At 38.5% G+C, this 24,467-nt stretch overlaps 1 protein-coding gene across 5 annotated transcripts in view; it reads right to left on the bottom strand.

The window, feature by feature from the left end:
• SHLD2 (shieldin complex subunit 2) overlaps positions 1 to 24,467 on the bottom strand; it is a 114,245-nt gene that overhangs the window by 81,782 nt on the left and 7,996 nt on the right. For 4 of the 5 annotated variants that reach the window (XM_081158049.1, XM_081158045.1, XM_081158044.1 and 1 more), the window contains 2 exons: positions 8,196 to 8,241; positions 7,783 to 7,833 (listed from right to left, as the gene is read on the bottom strand). The gene's annotated coding sequence lies outside the window, so the exon portion shown is untranslated. Of the gene's footprint in view, positions 1 to 7,782; positions 7,834 to 8,195; positions 8,242 to 23,114; positions 23,140 to 24,467 lie in introns of those variants that run through there. The other variant, XM_081158046.1, reaches the window with a different exon arrangement.

The raw sequence follows: 24,467 nt of genomic DNA, 5'->3' as shown, positions 1-24,467 counted from the left end.
TTTTCTTCTTTTTCTTTTTCCTTTTTCTACTTTCCTTTCATTCTTTCATTATGCTCCTTTCTGTCTTCCTGTCCGACTGGTAGTTTCTCATATTCTCTTTATTGTATTTTTGTTTTCTTTCATTTTCAACTATTATCCTATTCCTATTCTCTCCCTTAATTTTTTGCTGGCCCTTCTTTCAGAATCTTTTCTCTGCTTCTGTTATCTTCCAGTAGCTTGCCTATTTTTTACATTTTAGTTTATTATTATTTTCTAAATTTTCACCAGTATTAACAACAATATACATCTCTCTCTCTCTAAGCATTACTTTTCCTTCTCTCTTTTTTTTAAGCATTTGTGTGTGTGTGTGTGTGTGTTCTCCCTTTACTCTCCCAGTTCTATTTTCACATGGGTTGTTTTCATTGTGACTGTCAAGAAATTTTGTAAGATACCTCTTGTTTCCTGGAATTTTAGTTGTGTATTGTCCTGCCTTGCCAGCACCTGTACAACAGCTTACAAGTTGAGGTTGGGGCTGAGACACAGTTAGCCAACCTGAGAGAAGGGTCCTCTCAAGGACTGATCAACAACAATCTAGACCCAACCACAACGGGAGAACATAAAGAAACCACAAAAGGGGCACCCACAAGAGGGACACGCCTAGAGCAAAGAGCTCAGAGGTGTAAGGAAAACACACCTCTGGGCTCCACTGGACCCACTGGACAAAATCCCATCCCACAAGACTGGGGGACAACAAATATATCTAATATGTAGATACAAACACTAAGACCTAACAAAATGAGGAGACAAAGAAACAACCCCCAAATTAAAGGAAAAACCACCAGAAAAAGGCTTTGATGAGATGGAGTTAAGCAAGTTATCAGAAATGGAGTTGAGAGTATTGATTACGAAGATGTTCAAAGAACTTAAGGAGACACTAGATGATAAGATCGAGGAGCTTAGTGAAAACATAAAAAAAGAGATATATACCATAAACAAAACTCAGACAGAAATAAAGAATGCTGTATCTGATATCAAGAATGCACTGGAAGGAATTAAAAGCAGGCTCAATGAAGCAGAGGATAGAATAAGTGACTTAGAAGACAAGGTAGAAAAAATCACTCAATCAGAGCAGCAAAAAGAAAAACACTTAAAAAGCATGAGGACAGTCTAAGGGGGCTTTGGGACAACATGAAAAGAAACAACATTTGCATTATAGGAGTGCCAGAGGGGGAGGAAAGAGAGCGAGGAATAGAGAACTTCGTGGAGGAAATAATGATAGAAAACTTCCCTATGCTGGCGAGGGAGAAAGCCACACAAGTTCAGGAAGCACAGAGGGTTCCAAACAAGAGGGACCAAAGAGACCCACTCTAAGACACAAATAATTAAAATGGCAAATGTCAAGGACAAAGAGAAAATATTAAGGGCTGCAAGAGAGAGACAAGCAGTGAACTACAAGGGAACCCCCATAAGGCTGACAGCTGATCTCTCAACAGAGACTCTTCAGGCCAGAAGGGAGTGGCATGAAGTTCTCCAAGTAATGAAAAGCAAGAACATGCAACCAAGATTGCTTTATCCAGCAAGGCTATCATTTAAAATTGAAGGTGAAATAAAGAGCTTCCCAGACAAAAAAAGGCTAAAGGAGTTCAGTACCACTAAACCAGCATTGCAAGAAATGCTAAAAGGACTGCTTTAAGAAAAAGAAGGAATAGTGAGAGAAAGGTACCTCAGCATAAAGGGGAAATGTGGCATTAAATAAGTTGATATCAATAGTAACCTTAAGTGTAAACGGAATAAATGGTCCAATCAAAAGACAAAGGGTAGCTGAATGGATAAGAAAACAGGACCCAAATACATGCTGTCTACACGAGACCCACCTGAGAGCAAAAGACTCACACAGGCTATAAGTGAAGGGATGGAGTAAAATATTCCATGCAAATGGAAAGGAAAAGAAAGCTGGAGTAACAATTCTTATTTCTAATAAAATAGACTTCAAAATAAAGACCATAACGAGAGACAAAGATGTTCACTACATATTACAAAAGGGATCAATCCGACAGGAGGAAATAATCCTTATAAACATTTATGCACCCAATGCAGGAGCACCTAAATATATAAAAAATTTCTTGGGGGACTTTAAAGGGGAGATTGACAGCAACACAATCATAGTGGGGAACTTTAACACCCCAATGGCAGCATTGGACAGATCATCAAGACAAAATCAACAGGTCAACGCAGACCTTAAATGAATCACTAGACCTAATAGATTTAATTGACATTTACAGAACATTTCACCCCAAAGCAGCAGAATACACATTTTTCTCAAGTGCACATGGAACATTCTCAAAAACAGACCACATGTTAGGGCACAAGGCAAGTCTCTACAAATATAAGAAGACTGAAATCATATCAAGCATCTTCTCGGATCACAATGCCATGAAACTAGAAATCAACCACTATAAAAAAAACTCAAAAGTTTTCAAACACATGGAGGCTAAATAGCATGTTATTAAACAATGAATGGGTTACCAAGGAGATCAAGGGAGAAATCAAACACTTCATGGAAAGTAACGAAAATGAACAGACAAGCCAAAACCTATGGGACATGGCGAAAGCAGTTCTGAGAGGAAAATTCATAGCATTACAGGCCTATCTCAAGAAACAAGAAAAAGATCTAATGAACCATCTAACACAACAACTGAAAGAACTAGAACGAGAACAGCAAGAAAAGCCCCAAGGAAGTAGAAGGAAGGAAACAATAAAAATCAGAGCAGAGATTAATGGCATAGAGACTAAAAAAAACAATATAAAAAATCAATGAAACCAAGAGCTGGTTCTTTGAAAAGGTAAATAAGATTGATGCACCTTTAGCCAGACTCACTAAGAAACAAAGAGGACCCAAATAAATAAAATCAGAAATGAAAGAGGCGATATAACAACTGACCCAACAGAAATACAAAGGATTGTTAAGAAAATATTATGAGCAACTATATTCCAACAAATTGGACAACATGGGGGAAACGGACAAATTCCTAGAAGCATACAAACTTCCAAAGCTGAATCAAGAAGAGGCAGAAAACCTGAATAGGCCAATAACAACTAATGAAATTGAAGCAGTAATCAAAAAACTCCCAGCAAACAAAAGTCCTGGACCAGATGGATTTACAGGCCAGTTTTACCAAACATTCAAAGAAGAATTAACACCTATTCTATTCAAACTATTCCAGAAAATTCAAGAGGAGGGAAAACTCCCAAACTCTTTTTATGAGGCCAGCATCATCCTACTCCCAAAACCAGATAAAGATACTACAAAGAAAGAAAATTACAGGCCCATATCCCTGATGAACATAGATGCTAAAATGCTCAACAAAATACTAGCAAATCGGATCCAGCAATACATGAAAAAGATCATACATCATGACCAAGTGGGATTTATTCCGGGGATGCAAGGCTAGTACAACATCTGCAAATCAATAAATGTGATACATCACATAATCAAAATGGACAAAAATCATATGATCATATCAATAGACGCAGAAAAAGCATTCGACAAAATCCAGCCCCCATTTCTGATAAAAACTCTCAGCAAAGTGGGAATAGAGGGATCATACCTCAACATAATAAAGGCCATATGCGACAGACCTACAGCCAACATCATACTCAATGGGCAAAAACTAAAACCATTTCCATTAAAAACCGGAACAAGACAGGGATGTCCACTTCAACATAGTACTGGAAGTCCTCGCCATAGCCATCAGATAGGAAGAAAACATAAAAGGATCCAAATTGGAAAGGAAGAAGTAAAACTCATTATTTGCAGATGACAGGATATTGTACATAGAAAACCCTAAAGATTCCATCAAAGTACTACTAGATTTGATAAACAAATTTGGAAAGGTAGCTGGATACAAAATCAACATCAGGAAATCAATGGCATTCTTATACACCAACAATGAACTTTCAGAGAGAGAAACTAAAAAAGCAATACCATTTACCATTGCAACTAAAAAAATAAGATACCTAGGACTAAACTTAACCAAGGATATAAAAGACCTGTACTCGGAAAACTACATGACACTGAAAAAAGAAATAGAGGAAGATTTAAACAAGTGGAAGAATATACCATGCTCATAGATTGGAAGAATTAATATCGTTAAAATGTCCATACTACCCAAAGCAATTTATAAATTCAATGCAATTCCTATTAAAATACCAACAGCATATTTCACAGACCTAGAAAAAACATTTCGAAAATTTATATGGAACCAAAAAAGAATCCAAACAGCTGCAGCCATCTTGAGAAAAAAGAACAGAGTGGGAGGGATCACATTACCAGACTTCAAACTGTATTACAAAGCCACTGTAATCAAAACGGCCTGGTATTGGTCCAACAACAGGCCTTACAGATCAATGGAACAGAACAGAGACCCCAGAAATAGACCCACACCATTATGGTCAGTTAATATTTGACAAAGGAGGCAAGAGCGTACAATGGAGTAAAGACAGTCTCTTCAGTAAGTGGTGCTGGGAAAACTGGACAGATACATGCAAAAGAATGAAACTAGACCACCAACTTTCACCATACACAAAAATAAACTCAAAATGGATAAAAGACTTAAATGTAAGTCACGAAACCATAAAAATCCTGGAAGAAAACAGGCAGTAAAGTCACAGGCATCCCACGTAGTAGACTTTTCACTGATACATCTCCTAGGGCAAGAGAAACAAAAGAAAAAATAAACATCTGGGACTACATCAAACTAAAAAGCTTCTGCACATCAAAAGAAAACAGCCTCAAAATACAAAGGAACCCCACGGTCTGGGAAAACGTATTTGCCAAGGATGTATCTGATAAGTAGCTAATTTCCAAAGTGTACAAAGAACTCATAGCACTCAGCAAGAGGAAGACAAACAACCCAATTAAGAAATGGGGAAAGGACTTGAATAGACACTTCTCCAAAGAGGACATACGGATGGACAAGAGACACATGAGAAAATGCTCAACGTCCCTAATCATCAGAGAGATGAAAATTAAAACCACAATGAGGTATCACCTCACACCTGTCAGAATGGCTCCATCAACAAATCAACAAACGACATGTGCTGGCGAGGGTGTGGGGAAAGGCGAACCCTAGTGCACTGCTGGTGGGAACGCGGACTGGTGCAGCCACTATGAAGAACAGTATGGAGGTTCCTCAAAAAATTAGAAATGGAGCTGCCGTTTGACCCAGTGATTCCACTCCTAGGAATGTATCCTAAGAATCCTGAAACATTCATCAGAAAGAATATATGTACCCCGATGTTCATAGCAGCACAGTTTACAATAGCTAAGATCTGGAAACAGCCCAAGAGCCCATCAGTACATGAGTGGATAAAAAAGCTGTGGGACATTTACACCATGGAATACTACGCAGCTGTAAAGAAGAAGAATCCAGTACCCTTTGGGACAGTATAGATGGACCTGGGGAATATTATGCTAAGCAAAATAAACCAGGCAGAGAAAGACAAACATCACATGATCTCGCTTATACGTGGAATCTAAAGAACTTAATAAACTGATGAACAGAATAGATTCAATGACATGGAAGCATGGATCAGACTGACGAATGTCAGAGGGATGGAGGAGGGCGGTTGGGTGGAGGGGGAGAGAGTAATCAAAGAATTTATATGCATATATGCACAACCCAAGGACAGGGACAATGGTGGGGAGAGGGACTGGGGAAGGGAAAGGGACCGGGAGGAATGGGTCTTTGGGGAGAAAAAGGGACATCTGCAATATTTTAAACAAAAATAAAATTTAAAAAAAAAAAAGCAAAAAAATTTATATATATATATATATATATATATATATATATAAAATACAATAATAAAATTAAATTAAATTAAAATTAAATTAAATTAAATTAAAAAATAAATAAAATAAAATAAAATAAAATAAAATAAAATGGTTAATAAGCCCGGCCAGGCGTGGCTCGGCAGTTGAGCGTCGACCTAGGATCCAGGTGATCGGGGTTCGATTCCCGGTCATGGCACATGCCCAGGTTGTGGGCTCGATCAATGACTGTCTCATCATTCATATTTCTATCTATCTCTCTCCCTCTCCTTTCCTTTCTCTGAAATCAATCAAGATATATTTTTAAAAAATAAATAAAATGGTTAATAAATTTTATATGTATTTCCCAATAAAAAAATTAATAGACAAATAAAAGACTAAACACACAAAAAATCTAGACTTAGATTCTGAGTAAAAATTGAAGATTAACCACACATTTAATTTCATTCCTTCTCAAAATTGTGCTAAAATGCCAAGCAGGTATTTTTAAGGCATGAACAAAAATCTGAAGGCTGGAAAGCAGATGGTAACTAATGCTGAATCCTAGACCCACAGGGTGGAAAGCCAAAGCCCACCTGGCTTAGTTCACAGAACTCTCTAAAGGGTCAGGAACTGGCAACAGCACCTCCAGAAACAGGGTGAAGGGACCACTAAAGCTCTGGGCGTTATCTCTTGGTGTCTTCCATTCCACATGGTTGGCTTACTTTGTCTCGGTCAACAAGGCAAAATTCTGGAGGATTATTCTCTAAAGCGGATTTCTGAACAGAGGGACACAAAGCACCTAGTGGGGAGGGCTTAATGAAACCAGGGGGTAGGTAAACACATCTACATATTCTTCCCTCACTTAGCTGCCAGAGAACCAGCTTTCACACACCAGGCAGGAGATTAAGACTTCTGTTCTTGGAAAGGGAAAAAAAATGAGGAGCAGATATCAAGGGCTCCCTAATAAATGGCAAACTCGGCTCACTCTACAGTGAACCCATAGTCAGTGAGTACCAAAGATGTACTCAGAGCTTCCAATCAAATTTTAGGGCCACACCTAAAAAAACTGGAGGTCTAGTCAAGATAATTCAATACCTGTGCAACAGAGGCGAAAACAGGGAGGGGAAAAATCGATGAAATAATTTACAAAAACGTCCCAGAATTAAACAATGTAAGTTTACTATTTGAAAACCCAGAATGCACAGCGTAATAAATTGTAAAAGTACATCCATAATAAAGCAAATCTTTTTGAAATTCTATAACAGTGGAAACCAAGAGAAGATCCTACAAGCTTCCAGACATGGAGAAACAGGTAACGATAGATGAAAAATCAAAATGATTTTGAACTTTCAGCATCCACAGTGTAAGCTAGATGACAATGGAACAAAATCATCAAAATTCTGAAGAAAAGCAATTCCCAATCTGAATTATACATAGACAGGCCAAAGTATTCATCAAGGCTAAGAGGAAAACACAGGCATTTTCAGAAATTCAAGGTTTCAGATAATTTGCCTCCCATTTGCCCTTTCTTCAGCAAAATGTGGGAGTCAACCAAGAAGAGGAAGACACAGGACAGGACAGAAGAGAAAAGAGAACTCCCACAGAGAGCGGGCACTAGGAGGCATGGAAAGTGCTCCAGTCTGGGGGGGCTTCTTCAACATGATGTCACTGACAGAATAAATTACGTGGAAGAAAATAGGAAATGTGGGCAACTGGGAGGAAAGCTTGGGTTCAGTTAGCGATAAGGACACAGAAAACATGTAAACTCGGGAACATAAATCACAGGAAAATACCATACAGCTAAGAATTGAGAATGGTTACCTCTGAGAACGGGAAATAAGGTGAGGACTGAGGAGATTTACCGTTTGTCTGAACAATCCCTACAAACTACTTAACTCATTAAACTGTAACTTTGAAAAAACAAAGATAATAAAAAAGTGGCAGACAGAGACATAAGGTACCTAAGGATTTCCCAAGGACATAAAACCTACCTTGGCTACGAAATCTGACCTCTGGACACTAAGAAGGCTTAGAAACTTGTCCTGCAAAGCAAAAAAGAACAACAAAAAAGAAATGAGTTTGGCCGGAGGGGTGAGGGGAGCAAGAGAGGAACACATTACTCTTAGGCTGTCATAATTCTTGCCAAAAGCATGATATCAGTAGCAGAAATCCTCGGGTTCCTGTGCTCCAGCACCTACTCTGCAAAGTGGGTATAACAGTCTCTCTGTCACAGGGTTGTTGTGAGGTTTAGGTTTATAATGAACATAAAGCACTTGTAGCAATGCCAGATACAAATATTAACACAGTTAATACTTTACTTTTTTAAAAAACTGAAATTATTTTTATATCAAATTATTCAATTCAATTGTCACAATGATACTAAAGAATTCACTTGAATGCTTACCTTGTCTACTCAACCGTAAGGCCTCTCACCCTTTCACATATGTCTCCTAAAAAAGGGAATAGGAAGAGAAGCCATCTGATTATCCACGAGAAACAGAAATAACAATCAATGAAAGTTGTTTATAAAGATGTTTATCATACTGAAAAATTGTACCTGAAAAACGACCCAGGCCACCCTCCTTTCTCTTACACTTTTTTCTTAATTATGATCAATCAACTAACTAAGCAAGTCAGCAATTAGAATTGAAAACTTTATACCAACTATATATTAACTCAGTAATGTTGAGGCAAGCATTTCTCCATTTCAAAATAGGTTGAGTCTCAAACTTATTCACAGACCGTGTTCTCCAAGTTCAGTTACACTTTATTATAAAACCTGAGAAACATGTTTAAAACCTGAGACACAAAATTATGAAATAAACTTGAGAACCTATGCAATATTCAAAGGCCAATTTAATCCATAAGCACCTAAGAACCATGGAGAAGGAAGGGAATAAATATAACCATATTAGGTAACTTTCAACCACTTCTTTTGTGCTCTCACATCTAACAAAATAGCCGTTTGAGATTAAGGATTATGTCATACTTTTTTTTTCATCTTTGTATTTTTGTAAACATAAACAGTATATAACAGAGTACCTGCCTTCTATCAAGAGCTTCAAATATTTACTTAATGAATGAATAACTAGAAGAGGACTATTTGAACCATACTCTTTCTACAGAGAAATGCACTGTAATTCCCAGTAAAGGATCAATTGCAGGAACTCTGGCAACAAGACCCGAGTTTGGACACTAAGAGCAATAAAGCATGGCCAGATTCTACTCCATCTACACAACGACCACTCCTAGCAGAAACCACATTCTGGTCACAGATCACCATACGGTTTCTTAGTGTGCATACACCACTAAGTTGGTTTTTCGTAATATAAAACTTGACTTCCAAAATTTACCTAGCTTCTTTCCCTTTACCAATACCTTAAAATAAAATAGCAACCATAACATTTTATCTGGTAATGTATTCTCCCCAGTTCTACTGCGGTATAACTGACATAAAACATTGTATTAGTCTAAGTTGTACAATATAATTATCTGATATATGTATATACTGAAAAATGGTTATCACACTAAGTTTAGTTAATATCCATCACCTCACATAGTTACAGGATTTTTTTCCTGTGATGAGAACTTTTCTTCTTTTTTATATGAACTTTTAAAATCTACTCTCATCAATTTTCAAACATACAGTATTGCTAACTACAGTCACCATGCTGTACATCACGTCCCCAGAACTTACTCATAACTGAAGTCTGTACCTTTTGACCACCTTCACCCATTTCCCCATCCCCTACCCCTGCCTCTGGCAACCACTAACCTGTTCTCTATTTCCATGCCCAATTTTGTGAGATCATACAGTATGTCTTTCTCTGTCTGATGTATTTCAGTAATTTCACATGTTGTCACAAATGGCAGGATTTCCTTCTTTCTTACAGCTGAATAATATTCCAGTGTATGTGCGTTCACGTGCATGTGCGTGCACGTGTGTGTGCACACGCGCATGTGTGCGCGCACATGCTCATATACTTCACATTTTCTTTATTTATTCATCCACCAATGGGCACTTGAGTTGTTTCCATGTCTTGGCCATTGTAAATAATGCTGCAGTGAACATGGGGGTGCAGATGGTCTCTTTGCGATAGTAATTTCATTTACTTCAATATATACTCAAAAGTGAAAGTGCTGGATCCTGTGGTAGTTCTAATTTTTTGAGGTAGATCTTTTTATTTGCAATTTCAGTACTACTTGTTAGTACAGAAGGTTATCAACTGCAAACTTCATACTATGGCCAAAAAAAATTTTGTAATCAATATTCAGACAAAAATTCTGATTTAATTCCAGTATTTCTCTAGCTCAAATGCAACTATGTTTACTTACACATTCCAAAAGTGAAGTAAACATAAATAAATTTAGGCACCAAAATAATTGCAAAAATAACTGAAAATTATAGAATTCAGCAAACAATATATTCAATATCCACAATGATAATGACTTCCATATTTTGAAACCTGAAAGAAACTTGCCTAAAAAAGAACTCCTTTGATTTTGATTTTTCATTACCCAAAACAACTGAATTTCTGTACTATATCCTTAAAAAATAAAGATTAATTTATCCTGGAGAGCCAGAGCTCACTTCAGGCTTTATGGAGTGACTGATAATCATATTTCTTCTTCCAAACAAATTCATATGGACTGTCACCTTAAATGAGGTAAGGTGCAAAAAGCACTTACGCTCCAATCTAGCACTGGAAATTACTCCATAAGTAGTATTTCTCTTGAGTACTCTTTCTGCTTTGAAGTTCTCTACCCCCAATGAAACCAATTATTTACAATTTTGTTTTATGTAAATTTAAGAAGGCTGTATAAATATTTCTGTGAATGAATACAGGAGGTTGAATGATGATGATGACTTGTGAGCAACAGAACAGCCATGGTAGTGTTAACAGCAGGGTAGACAAAGCAACTCTAAACCACCTACTACGTTAAAAGAGTATCTTCTACACAAGATTTTTAAGTGAGATCTTTATGAGATATTTTTGAAAATTATTTTTACATCCAAGAAAACTTAATCATAACTAATTAAACCTATTTTGAATTTTGATTCAAGAATGTTTTCCATAGAAATATCAATGCTCAATTTCTCTGACTAGTGGACTATGTAATAAAATATGAAACTCACTAAGGAAAACAAAGCCAGAACCTTAATGCCGCTTTTAGAGACCTATTCTGACGTGAAAGTAAACATCATCCACTGGAAGCATATTCCAAACTTTTAGGAGAAGTAGGTAGGTGAAGGAGTAAGAGAGCATAAAAATTTGACACTATTTCTATGGAGCAGGTTTGTGTTTTAATGTTTTCATTCTGAAAAGGAAATGAAGTAAACTCAGACCTCCATCTGGCTTGCCAAAAGGGCTATCATGAGGACTAATATTCTTAGGTTAACATTTTAGTGAACTTTTCTCTTATTTGTTCCAAGTATTTTAGCATTAAAAACCATATAACATGATGCAGCTGCTTTGAAAAAAGTTTGGCAGTTGCTCAGAAAGTTAAACATAAAGTTACCATATGACCCAGTAACTCCATCCCAGGTATATACCAACGAGAACTGAAAATGTATGTCCAGCAAAAGATAAAAATACAAAACTTTCAGATAGCAAAATCTATGTGGTCTGCTTTAGTACTCATGAACCTATCTGACATTCATTTTTTTTAATTTTGATATTCAATAGAGAAAGGCAACATTTAAAAAAAGCCGTGCCAAATGTAATAACAGCCCATTAGTTTATTTTGCTTCAAATACAGTAGAAAATACAACTTCTGCTGAACCTGATTCTAGGCAAGGTCAAATTCAGTCACCTACATAATATGCCCAAAGTTCATTCACAATCTTCCTGACTGCTCTTAACGGGGTTCCCGTAGAGCAGGCTCCCGATATACATTAATTATGTAAATTATCAGATTAAATAATAGTTTCAACTTAATAAATAACATCCATTTTGGGCCTGCACAAACCAGACAATGAACTAGATGCTTTATACATCTTAGTACTCATTTAGGCTCCCAATACTTTACACAGGTTAAATAACTTGCATAAGATCATAATGTTAGTACATTACAAACCCAGGATTCAAACCAAGGTCTGTCAGGCATACAATCATTTTTGCTAAAACATTCCAAGTGTGGGCTACAAAAGAACATATTTTCAGTTTAATTGCCAAACATTCATATTCTCTCTTGAACACAGCTTCTAAATGTTTAGGGAATGAGAAAGAAAAAAAGGAGTGGAAGAGAGCATTACTGAGGAATGAAATGAGGTGTCTGGGGGAAGACAATGCACTATGTGTCTGCTATGTGCCATGTGTGGCGCTGGCTATTTTATCTTTAAATTTTTATTTATTGATTTGAGAGAGAAACATCAATTTGTTGTTCCACTTATTTATACATTCATTGGTTGCTTCTTGTATGTGCCCTGACTGGGGATCGAACTCTCACCTTGGCTTAATTGGGGTGGGAGAGGGGGACACATGCTCTAACCAACTGAGCACCTGGCCAGGGATGCACAAGCTATTTTAAATGCATAAACACTTAATTGTTACAATCCTGGGAGATAAACATTGGTACCTCCTGTTTTACATAAGAGGCAACGGAAATTTTTAGAAGGTTCAAGGTTAAAGGCACAAAGTTAGGACTAGAAATCAAATTCAGTCCATCAATAAATATTTACTAAGTGTTTACTATGTATCAGGGCTATAAGAGGCATGTAGAATAGAATATTAGAGATCCCCCTCATACAGCTCAAACCAAACCCATTTTGTTTTTGCTTAGGAAGTAAGTCATTGTGAAACTGAAAAATCTCCACAACTTTGTTTTAAATGATTATTCATGCTTTGGTTATGTGTGCTGAGTACTGCCCATAAACCCCAAAGTTGATTGCCATGAAAACTGAACAAAACTCCAGTAGTAAATGTGAAAATATAATTCTGTCCAACATTCATGACTTTGAACATATTGCTAGACAGAGAAGATCACTTTGGAAAATATACCTCACATGTTTTCGAGAATGATTTAAACCATTAAGCATCCTACGAAGCTTTTGAAGGTCTGTCAGATTTTAAATGACAACAGTGAAATTTCAAAAAGAACAGGAGAAGTCAGCACCAGAGCTAGTTTAACATTAATAATAAGTGATCTAATAAATAGGTCTATGTTTGCCCAGTCAGGTTTTGCTTATTATGTCAGTTGGAAAGCAGGAAGGAAACTGGTTTTAGCTCCCATATAGCCTGTATCAGGACAACATCAGTTTATCAGCAATGTAGCTGATATCAGCATAATACTGAGGCCATTCAAATTTAAAACTGATCTTTCTTAAAACTATTTTCATAATTCATTCACAGTACAGAATTGAGACAACCTCCTTAGAAAAAAACACAAAAGGGTAATAAACATTTGAGAGCCCTTTATGTGCCAGACACTACATGAATTTTCCCACTTAATTCTTATAGCCATCCTGCAAAATACTAACCTTGTCTTTTAGAAGAAGAAACAGAAGTTTTGAGAAACGAAGTAACTATTTGCTAAGGCCACATACCTAATAGAAAGGCGAGCCAAGGTTCAAACTCAGAGGTCAATTACTATCATGTTCCACAGCTGTCAGTTTCTTACCTTGTAAAGCAACTTTTATTTTTTTTAAATTATGATAATATGTGAGCAGAGAAAGCAAAGTTAAATAGTGATTTGGATTATAAACTGTTTTAGCACCGCAAAAGTACTATAGAGTGATGCTGACCTTGAAAAAAGTCCTGAGGTCACTGTGAAGAATATGAAATGCCTCAAGGTCAAAATATTAGGCTTTCAAGTAGAAGAAAATAACAAATAAGTAAATATAACATTTAATATTATCAACAGAAAACCAAGGTAAAAAAATTAGAAACTAGTTCTATTCTAAACAGTGGTGTTGAAAAGACTGCAGATCACCAGTGCAGGCTGGCTCAAAGCGGCATCTCCCAGAGAGAATGAGTTTCTACAAACAAGCTTCAGAAATGCTGGCTTAACACTAAACCAGTTTCATTACTGGTTACAAACAGTACAAAGCCCTCAGAATCCCGTCTATCTGGGTTTGAATCCTGGTCCTTCCACCCACTAGCACAGCCATGTCACTAGCATGCTGTTTCACCACTCTGACAACTGCAGAAGGTAGAGTTGTACAGATTAGAAAGATTGATACATGTGGGGTTGTTAGAGCCTTAAAATAAGAAGTGCTCAAAAAATGCTAAATTATAAGTACTAATATCATTTCCCTGAGCCTTTACTAAGCTGATGAAAGCTGATGTTCATAGTGAATTGCCAAGGTGGGTAGACATTCAGTTTCCCAAAATTATAGATGGAACCCACTTTTTCAGGCCATCCCTCAAGAAGACTGGTTAATATCTTTTTTTAAAATGTTTTTGGAAAATAATAGAGAATTCCATTATTAGAGCAAAATCTGTTTTTAAAAAACAAGGTTGGTGCTTCGATTGGCAAACGCAAGGAGGTGCTGGAATGGCAGCATGTCCGGAGAGGGTGGAAGCTCCATGCCCCTGCCTCAGACCTCCCCTGTGCCTCCCTTCCATCTGGCTGTTCCTGAGTTGTACCCTTAACACTAAACAGCAGTATCTCCTTGCAGATCCCAGCATGTGGATTCCATGCTGGAACATGTGCATGTGGTGGAAAGGAACATTACTTTATTTGCCCTTCTTATAGCCCCCAATGGCTTCAAGAGGTTGTCTGCCTAATCGGAGCAGTCACTCCATTACCCAAGACGCTGTGTGGAACCTCTCAGTCATCATCCAGCCGGGAATCAACCGAATAAGGACAAGAACATTTTCCATTATCATGATATGGCCATCTCCCTAAGCCCCACTCCATCCACTGTACCGGCCTGAAATCGACATTCAAATGATGGTGTTTTATGTGCCCATTTGTGAAATTTACAGTCATTACTGAAAGTGCCAATTATGCTACCCTTCCATTTAGAATTTTTTCTAAGGAATACATGCCAGGACCTGCTCAGAAGCACTTATACCCTTCACCAATCACTTCCACCCCTGCCTTCCTCCCCTCCTCGCCCAGGGCTAAGTCTTGCCAAAGGAAAAAACAGCTCCATGCTAGGGTTCTCTACGACATGCTGAGCAAAGGCCACGAGTGCTACACATTGCTAAGCAAACATGAACACAATGAAGCCATCTAGCTTTGTGCCTAAACCAGAATCTGAGTTTGTCAGCATAAACACATCTTCCCACAAATTAACAAAGACCACCATGCTCTACATCATCACCGCAATCATCCAAAATGTAAGCCCCTCCAATAATTAAGCCTCTCCAACTAATCCCTCTTTCCTGCTGCACTCTGCTCATTTCTCCTCCTTGAAAATCACACATTCTCCAATAGCTATACTTCCTGATAACCCTTTACATCGTTCCACTGTAAACAAATTAACCCTAAACACTGAACCAATCTTATTGCCTAGACGAAAGCATGAGTGCAAGCTGTTCTTTCTCCCACCAGCAAAGCATGGAAGTCATGCCTTATTCACCATCACAGTTCTTTACCACAAATAAAAGTACCTCTTTTGAGGTTTATGTCATCTGTTGTTACCTCTGTGTCCTTGTTACTGTCATCTACTGACCTCTTGGTCACTCTCCCACATTCACTGAAGACCTTGGAACCTGGTTCAAAATCTTTCTACCCTGTGCTCTGCCACCATCCTGAGCAACTCACTTCTGTATACCTGACTCCAGTAACACCCTGGCTTTACAGTTCCCTTATCTCCTCAACTCCAATAAACTTCACTCTCTCTCCACTTCAGAAACCTACTCGATAGCAAGATTTTGCATTCAGTCTTAACTGGCAACCATTCCTCCTGTTAAACCTTAAATTTCAAAATCCATCTTGACCACTTCATATTCCAGCAGCTACTTTCTGGTTTCATCTGTTCCTATTGAGCGTAGACTCAGTGGCCCATCACCTCGCTCACTCACTGCTGGAACCTCTTGCCTCCTTACCCCTTCTGCCACAATGGCCGGTAACACCCAGACCAAGATCAATCCCACTGCTCCACTTGTCTGCTTAGCCTTAGACAATTAGGCTGGTGGCTCAAGAAAGAGAGGAAATCATCACAGAAATATATATACCAGAACCATGAAAAATGCATTATTACAATTCTTATAAGTAATCCAATTCAGTCAGTCTTCTCATTTCTTTCCCTCAAGGGCCTCAAAATTCTCCCCTCTTCCTCAAGCTCTCCCCCTACAATTGTTACAGAGCTCAAGGGGTTCGCAGCTTGAGGTGCTCAATTCAAGAACTAGCCCTGGTTGTCATTAGATAGTTTTGTTTACTTGCAGCAAGTCAAGGAGACAGAGGATTTACATCCAAAGCTCTGTCTCCCCAAAGGGAGGCTTAGCTATTGCTTACAGACACTATTTGGTCAATTACATGTGGATTTCTTCTTTGCAGTTGGCTACACTTAGGGGGTTAGGTTCCTGTCATGCTTATCCAGTTTACAGCTATGGCTGCAAAATACTGTGCTACAGTTTAGTAAGAAGCATCCAGGCCTTGAGACAATTGCCATCTTTCCCCCTATAATCTGAGCTGATGACATTATCCCCCCACTACACTGAAAAAATACATCAAGTATGCTGATGCCCCAAATCCTTACCTTTCACCCAAACACTTTTCCCACCTGCGCCCTTCCTTCTTCGTTAGTCCTGCTTCAGTGGAAACTATGTTCCTGCTCCTACTCAACGGAAGGTTCTTCACTCCCTTCCTTCTGTTCTTCAGGACAATGTTCAGTCCCTCTTTTTCCTACACCTTCAGTTTTTCCCTTTCTATTGACTGTTTCCATTTAGCATGTTGAGTCTCTTGCGTCATGATATAACAAGCCCTTTATCCACTATCCTATGTCTTTTTTCATAACCAGACTTTTTGAAAAGAATGTCTTCACTTCCTGTTCCCACTCTTTCACAACTATTCACTCTATTTTTAAAAATGTTTTTATTGATTTAGAGAGAGGGGACAGGAGAGGGGCAGAGAGATAGAAACATCAGTGATGAAAGAGAATCATTAATTGGCTGTCTCCTGCATGCCCCCGACTAGAGATCAAGCCCACAACCTGGGCATGTGCTCTGACAGGGAATCAAACCAGTGACCTCTTGGTTCATGGGTTGATGCTCAACCACTGAGCCACCCCAGCCGGGCACAACTATTCACTCTTCAGTCCTCAGCCAGCTGCTATGTGTCTCTACCATGGAGACCCCACTGAAACTGTTCTATAGAAGATGTGCTTATATTAGTTGACCTATTTGCTACACTGGACACTGCATGACCACTCTTTCTTAAAACTTCCCTCAAAAAGCTTAAAATCAAGTGGAGGAAGCTTCTATGATAATTCATACTCTTCCTTCAACCTCCCAGGTCATTCCTTCCTTTCTCTAGTCAACCCTTAGGTACCGACAATCCCCCAGGGCTCCTTTCTTTGCATTTCTCATATCAATTCCAGCATTACCAATATTTATGTTACCTCTTAACTGATGATGAGGAAATCTGTATCTCTTAGAATTCTATTCTGAATTTTGAACCCATTTACTCTCTAAAAAAAATACTGGTACTTGCATATCTCACAATCTTCATGGTGTTCTTTAATACACAAAAGTTTTTAATTTTGATGGAGACCAATTTATCTTCTTTTTCTTTGTTTTTTTGTGCTTTCAGTGTTATATTTAAGAAACTGCTGCCTAATCATGAATATTTACACCTATGTTTTTTACTAAGTTTTAGAGTTTCAGCTTTTATATTATGAAACCATAATTCTTAAAAACTAAGAATTTCAATTGTAGTATCTAAGGCCTTAACAGCAAAAAGAGCTTTATAAAATTCTAAACCCATGGCTTTCAGTATCAGACCGCAGTGTGGAGAGACTGTTTAGTGACTTGACTGCTGTCTGACCCTTGAGATGGATGGGACCAGAACAGAGATTGCTTCCCATAAATCCCCTCAGAGACTGACAGACCCCTCCCCTCTGCCCTAGGTGTGCTGGTTCCTGGAACAGGCCCTTGCCCTTCCCCAAGTAAGCATATAAAGTATTTTCCCCTTATCTGGGGAGGGTCACGCCCTAGTACCCCTGTATCCAGTCTTCCTAGCTCTATATAACTCCTTAGAGCCTACTACACAGCACAGAGGATATCCATGGTGTCTTGCCCCTACCCAAGAAGTGCCTCATATGTAAGTTCCCTTAATAAACTCTTGATGTAATGGTGGCATTGTCAAACTCTTTCTTTGGTCTCTTGGCCCTGGAAAATCTAGTGTAACACAAAGCAAGAAAGCTGCTGCTGACAGAGTTAATACTATAAACTACAGCAGCTATTTCCAACCAATGTGCTGCGGCTGGCACACAGGTGCGCTGCAAGAATTTTTAAAGCATGCAATACCTGACTATTTAGTCAGGGGCACTGACCTCTTTTCCCTTAGACTGTCAAATAAAAAAGTGACAATAGCCAACACAGCAACAGCTGTCTGCTGTGAAAGAATCAAAATTATACCTGTTTTTTTTTGTCAGATCAGTAAAAAATATATTTTTTGGTGTGCCACAGATTTTAGTAGTTTGTGTGCACCGTGAAGTGAAAACAGCTTCAAATTACTGAACTACACAGCACAGAGAAAGTGGCAGGTGACACTGTTAAGTGCAATTCTCCCATAACAATTAAAAGGACATAAAAACCTGGGGGAGGAATGTGGTAAGGAAGGAGAATTAGAAGATAGCTTAGATAGGAGGTCAGAATTCTTACCATCTGTCCCATTTGTTACTGTCTTGGGGTGAGGAAAACCTCCAGTATGTTTGTGGAGAAGAACCCAGAATAAAAAATAACTATGTTTTCCTTTCCCAAGTGATGGTCCAGGAAACTGCAAGCCTTCAGGCAAAACCTTGTGCCTAACGCTACGTCAACGTGGCAGGGCAGCAACAGCCAATGACGTGCCTAGACCAGAAAAGCTGCCTCCGGATCCGGCGCCTGCCAGCACGATGGGAGGACGGGAGAACCATTAAGGAGTCTGCTTTGGGCCATTGGCCCAGAAGCCTATGCTTAAAGAGAAGCCAGCACGCACAAGCCCGCTGAGCAGGGGCCGTGGGAGGAGCACAGACGTTAGCTTCAGATGCAGCCCAGCAGACAGCGCTATGCAGGACAGCCCACCGGTGTAGCACTGACCAAGGGTAGAGGGTGGCACAATGAAATGCCCCCTGTTCAATGCCAGGAGAAATTAAAAGGCTCTCCACCCATACTCTCCATCCCAGGAAAAAACGGGGGGGGAGGGCCTATGTGGAAAAACTAAAATGTTATCCAAAGGACTGATTATTTACCCAAGGGTCTGAGTTACCCTAGAATTCATTAAGTTAAACCAGAAGCTACTGATTTTATCCTAAATTGGCAAGATTATTTTCTACTACCCAGTAGATAAGAAGCTCCAGAGCTAAGGAACTTGTAGTTATAAAGAAATAAAGTTACATCTTGCACATTCAAGTTTGTAGTTTAGAAAATGTATGCCTGCTCTACTTCCAACTGGGTTTCCTGCCGCACAACAAGTAAAAAGTAAAGCCCTTTCCTCCATGACCTACCTCTCCAAAATCAAAATATGTTGTTCTTTACCTGGACAACTATAACCACACTGGTTTCTGTCCATTACTAAAATATGTCAAGGGCTTCCCTAAATTGGGGCTTTTCCACATGCTGCTTCCTTCCCCTGTAACATCTCACAGCTCTTTATATAAGTTTCTCCAACTCATCCTTTGGCTTCAATTTAAATGTTTCTTCCTGGACAAGGCCTTTTCTGACCACCACATATAAAGTAGGTATTCCCTTTCTCTTGTACATAGCACCCTATTACTTCCTTTCTAGCAATCTTCCCACTATAACCTTCCCACAAAACATGAAAGCTCTGTTCTTATGTGTCTTGTTCACCAACTACCCCAGTGTATGAACAATAATAGTTGCTCAATAAATAGTTCCTACATGAATGAGTGAATCAAAGTAAGGTGTGATAGACAAAATAAACTTCTTTTAACTTCCTGTAAATCCAAGTATTAAAGAGTTTTAAAAAATTAAAAGTAGCCCAGCCAGTGTGGCTCAGCAGTTGAGCATTGACCTAGGATCCAGGAGATCGAGGTTCGATTCCTGGTCAGGGCACGTGCCCGGGTTTCGGGCTCGATCCCCAGTGGGAAGCGTGCAGAAGGCAACCGATCAATGACTCCCTCATCATTGATGTTTCTCTCTCTCTCTCCCCCTCCCCCTTCCCCTCTCTCTAAAATCAATAAAAATATATTTAAAATAAAAAAAATATTAAAAGTAGACAACCACCATATTTTAATTTGGATATCAAGGTTAAATAAAAGAAGTTTCTATTTTTGTTGCAATTATGGAGTTTTAGAAAGATGGTATGTAAAATCACAGGGTGCATTTTTCAGCCTAAAGCTCTTTAAAACAGAAATATAAAACAGAACCAAACAAATCCAACAAACCATCAAGACAGTGTCCCTAAAACTAAAGAACAGCAACAACCATACAGTTCAGAGGAGTAAAATTTAGCCTATAGAAACTTTACTGAGGAACAAGAAACTGAATATAATAAAAGACGCTCCAGACTCTCTCATGGTTAAAAAATAACATAAGTTATCATTTCTCCCCATATGAACCCATATATCTACTATAACTTCAAGTAGATTATAAAAGGATATTGTGTTTTGTAAAAATATGTTTTATTGATTTTTTGGAGGGAGAGGGAGGGAAAGAGGGAGAGAGAGAAACATTGGGACTTGGATCGGTTGCCTCCCGCATGCACCTGATGGGATCAAATCCGCAACCCAGGCAAGTGCCCTGACCAGGAATCCAACCTGCGACTTTTGGTGCCTGGGATGACACTCAGCCAACTGAGGCACACTGGCCAGGGCTTGTGTTTGGGGTTTTTTTAAAGTTAATCATGATCCCCTGGCTGGGTGGCTCAGTTGGTTGGAGCATCATCCCATACACCAAGAGGCAGCAGGTTCGATCCCCGGTCGGGGCACATACGGGAGGTAACCAATCGATGTTTCTCTCACCGATGTGTTTCTCTCTCTCCCTTCCTTGCTTTCTAAAATCAATAAACATATACTCAAGTGAGGATAAAAAAATAAAATGGGGTGGTTGATATTATATATTATAAAGATGCACACAGATAGAAGTGAAGTTAAAACTGGAAAGCCATCTTTCTAAGTTCCATCATAGGTTTCCTGCCAGCATTTAGACTAAACATGGCTGGGCACCTGCCTGAAAGGCAGTCAGTCATTTGTAGCCTGAGGAACAGGGAGTTAAGGTCACGCTATCAAAGAGGACCACCTAAAGGGGCTAAGGGCATAGCAATGATCATGATTAACACCACAGTGCAGCTCCAGGTAATTTGGCAAAACGCATGTTGTTCAACATGACGATTTGGCTGACGTGACAACCAAAAATAAATAAACCTGCCACCATGCCACCAAAGTTAATTTCTTTAAAAATTGTTGTTGTTAATCCTCACCTGAGGATATTCTTCCATTGCTTTTAAAGTGGAAGGGAGGGAGGGAGGGAGGGAGGGGAAGAGAGAGAAAGAAAAAGAAAGAGAGAAACATCGATGTGAGAGACACATCCATCAGCGTCCCACACAGGCCCCACCCGAATGTGCAACCCAGGCATGCGCCCTTGACCAGGAATCAAACCCAAGAGCCTACAGTGCGCAGGCTGACACTCCAACAGTTTACATTCAACATTATTTTGTATTCGTTTCAGGTGTACAGCATAGTCATTAGACAATTATATATTTTACAAAGTGTTCCCCTGGTATTTCCAGTGCCCACCTGGCACCACACATCCAAGTTCATGACTTAGTGTTGATAAGTGTGTTGTGTAAGGGTTAACATTAGAGAAAGGTAGGTAAGCTAACTCTCTGCAGTATCTTTGCAAGTCTTGAGTAAATCTAAAATTATCTCTAAAGAAAAATTATTTCAAAACAAATTACTATAAATAAACTATTTCAAAAAAAAAAATCTTTAAAAAAGTGGAAAAATTGAATATACCTAGTCATTTTTTCTCAATTATTAGTACCTTAATTATATAATTGAGTGCTTTTATGATCCTAGATACATTTTAAAGCATTATTTTCATTTTTCAGAATTGTCAGGTTTTACCCTTTTTTAAATTCTAACTCATTTTTTCTTGCCAGTTATTGCTGCTTTAACTGATTACTGTAGAGAGAAAAACCTTTTTAACTTAAATGTTCCATGAGAGCCAATATGAAATAGTGATATAGAATAGAAATAAAATGACCCTACAGAAATAGTTTAGGAGTAAAATCTAAGTATCCCTTACTATCCCATCAATTCTGTTTTTGAGTTCACACAGACAGCAAAGGTGAGTCAGTGAGGAGTACCTGTAGCTGAAGATGTAGTTATTGTGGACTTATGGGTACTCTTTCTGCTATTCTCATTTATACACTTAATTTTCCCTTACAAAAATGTTAAAATAAATGAAAACCATAGAGGAAAGGAACTGGAATTTCTCAGGGTTTGGGTATTTGTTTTTTACACTTAAGGTTTTTCTAATTTAAAATGAATTGTGATTGCTTCTCTAATGTAGTTTGGCTCACATTTTTAGTGTTTATATTTTAAAAGAGACAAGAAAGACCATGAAATTACTGAAGACAGTGAAAGTCTATAATTAATTAAAATAGGCAAGAAATATTCAAGGTAATTATTATTCAAAATAAATTTCATATCCAACCTAGAAAAACACATGGAGGAGAAACTAACAGCCCTGATTTAATTTGAGCCCTTTCATCACAAACTTCCTTATTTCTGAAGTCCTGGTATGTCTTCTGTCTCTGGTTTAGCACTGTCCCACTGCCATACTGCTGTTTACACACTTCGTCCATCCTTTTAAAAATACCTACCCAGACTTTCATTGTTGATGCTGGCAGACATCAAATTCTGAATCTAAGATGGAATCCCTTTGTGTTTCATTGCTTTTAGATGTCCTTCCAAGAAAGCAATCATAATGGTTCCACATTTGATGAGGAAACTGTAGGGACAATAACTAGGTAAAGGGTGCCTTGAATACCCACTCCATGCACCTTCAAAATAGACTTATCTCCAGCTGTGCTTTTCATAGTGTGTTGCTATACCACAGAGTCCAGTGAGACTGCCATTTCTACCCTTAGCACACAGGCAAGAACTCCTAATTTCAACATAAAGACCAGGTTAGTCCTCTTGTTAATTTAAGCCACTTGCCTATGTGCAACTCCAATGAGAATAAGTTGCTGATGGCAGCTTCACCTGAAAATCTGCTGAAACCATTTGAACATCTGGCATTTCATTATAATTCCGGGATTTTCCCCAGCACGTTGAGAGCAGGTTTCTATTCTGTCCATTTGTCTGGCAACAGAGTAAACATCACAGATTGGAGTTACTACCTTACAAACTGTCAATGGTAAAAAGCTGTTCAAAAAAGGAGGCATAATGTTAAAACTATCATCATTATGTAAGATTTCAAAAGGAACTAGACTCTGCAAATTTCTGTAGAGAACATGACCATTCTCAAAGGGAATATTAGAATCTGCAGATTTCTCAGAGTTGAAACCCCAAGCATCATAATTCCTAGTGTCATATTTAACAATGTTTCATCCCTCTTAAACCTTGGATTCTAAGGAAATATATTATCACAATAAGATATCACAGAGCAGGTCAGTTATTTTCTGTGGCAAATTAGGCTAAACACTGTTGATTGCCAATTTAGCAATTATTTCTTCCACCCTTTTTTCTTTGCTGGCAGAACCTGCCTGTACCTCAGAAGCTAAAAGTGCCAGAAAGTCTTCCTTCTAGCTTTACAGCAAAGGCATGGGCACTGACCCATTCCCAGCTGAAGAGGCCTAAGAGCTGGCAGGCAGGCTTTTGGAAAAGGTTTTCTTCACTAACAGAGACCGGTGAGACGAAACTCCTGTGCTTCTACGTAGCACTTAGTTGTGTCTGCATAAGCACTATGGAACTGCCGTAGCAATTTTACAACCCCGAGGAAAGATAATCACCAACTTGCTGGATTTAACACAGGGAAAATCACTTGGGTCACAGATGGTATCACTGAGCCCTGTACCAACAATGGAATAGCCTTGCCTTGGGAATTCTTGTTAGATAATAGCTATCTTGGTTAGTTTATGGCTTTAGTTTGAGCCATTTTTATTTGAATATTATTACTTGAGGGCCAAAGTATCCTAAGTTATTAGCTAGCAAATATCTGTTCACTGCATGCTATCTAAATTAGGAAGTTAGCCGCTGTTACTTTAGCTGACTCCAGCCATTACCAGTGTCTCTACCTTGATCCCTACTGCTTCATTCATGTTTTTCCTTTTCTTTCACTAAGGAACAAACTAAATGTAATTATATTCGTATCTATGCTTCACAATAAAGTCTGTTTCTTCTGCAACTCTTCCACAATGGTCAACAGGAAAGTACTTTGAGCTTCTCCGGTATATTTTCCAGTTACATCTGCTTTTAACAGCATCACAAAAGTGTCCCAATTTTTAGCTTACACTTTCTTACTATACAAACTCCAATCCCATATTGAAATCACAATTTACGTAAAATTTCCAAAGAGAAAATGCTGATAGAATAGAGTTGCTTAAAGAGGGTCAT

The sequence above is a fragment of the Miniopterus schreibersii genome, assembly GCF_964146895.1.
Source record: "Miniopterus schreibersii genome assembly, chromosome: 14".
NCBI lineage: Eukaryota > Metazoa > Chordata > Mammalia > Chiroptera > Miniopteridae > Miniopterus > Miniopterus schreibersii.
Note: the sequence above shows the minus strand (reverse complement) of the source record. Positions and strands in the feature narration are given on the sequence as shown.